General features: G+C 44.6%; 1 non-coding gene across 1 annotated transcript; it reads left to right on the plus strand.

The window, feature by feature from the left end:
- The first annotated feature begins 272 nt into the window (after positions 1–272).
- Positions 273–344, plus strand: trnaw-cca. The gene has a single exon. It is a non-coding gene; the product is annotated as a tRNA-Trp (tRNA).
- The last annotated feature ends 813 nt before the right edge of the window (positions 345–1,157 follow it).

The following is a 1,157-nucleotide window of genomic DNA, read 5'->3' on the forward strand; positions in this document are numbered from 1 at the left end:
TAACACAGCTGTTGTGGCTCCCTGTCAAATACTGTATTGATTTTAAAATTCTACTCCTCACCTTCAAAGCTCTCCATAATTTTGCTCCTCCTTATCTCTCTGAACTCCTTCAGCCCTACGCCCCATCCCGAACTCTAAGATCCTATTCTTCCTCACTACTTTCCATTCCATGTCCACTATGGGGTTCAGAGCCTTCAGCTATTGTGCGCCTCACCTTTGAAACTCCCTCCATCTATGCATCCGTACGACTGAGTCCCTGCCCTTCTCTGTATGACCTCATGGCGCAACGGTAGCGCGTCTGACTCCAGATCAGAAGGTTACGTGTTCAAATCACGTTGGGGTCACGTCTTTTTAACCCAGTAACTCTGTCTCTAATCAGCCACCTGTTTACTGGTTACTACTTATCATTTATTTATTCACCATTCTCTATTTCAGTGCTGTTTATACTATGTCATATTGTATATACTGTATACCAATACACCTACCTCAGGTCATAAGGTCATAGGTCACAGGGGTGCCCCAAGGCTCAGTGCCCATGTTATGGGATAAGCGCATAAATTAAACTGAGCACTAGAGCTACAACCTTTGCGACGCTGCTTTCAGGAGTAGCTGCAGCAGAGGAGGCTCTATTTTCAGCACCGCACTCCTAGCAAAGTTAACGATCGCAATCAGGGTCAAATAGTTCTGGAGACCCCCGCCCGCCGACTGCAAACTAGTTATACACAAGGACATTTATGACAACCACATGCTCCACTACAAAGATTCCCTCTCTGCAGCAAAACCCAAATACTACACTCATCTGATATCATCTGACAAAGGGAATGCCAGGGCCCTGTTTTCCACAATGAATACAATTTCACGCCCCCCGAATAATCTTCCACCCCATCTTTATTCAATCTCTCAATGTGATAATTTTATGTCATTTTTCTAAAACCAAAATGGTCAATATCCATCAACAGCTACCCACCTCACATAACAGTACACTTTATCCACCTACCTCTCCACCAATCTCCAACCTGCCATTTATCTCAAAATTCTTAGAAAAAACGGTTGCTGCGCAGGTCCATAATCATCTCATCAACAATAACCTCCATGAACAGTTTCAATCTGGTTTTCGGCCTCTCCGCAGCACAGAAACAGCCCTAGTCAAGGTCACC

Source organism: Micropterus dolomieu, unplaced genomic scaffold (genome assembly GCF_021292245.1).
Source record: "Micropterus dolomieu isolate WLL.071019.BEF.003 ecotype Adirondacks unplaced genomic scaffold, ASM2129224v1 contig_5177, whole genome shotgun sequence".
Taxonomy (NCBI): Eukaryota; Metazoa; Chordata; class Actinopteri; order Centrarchiformes; family Centrarchidae; genus Micropterus; species Micropterus dolomieu.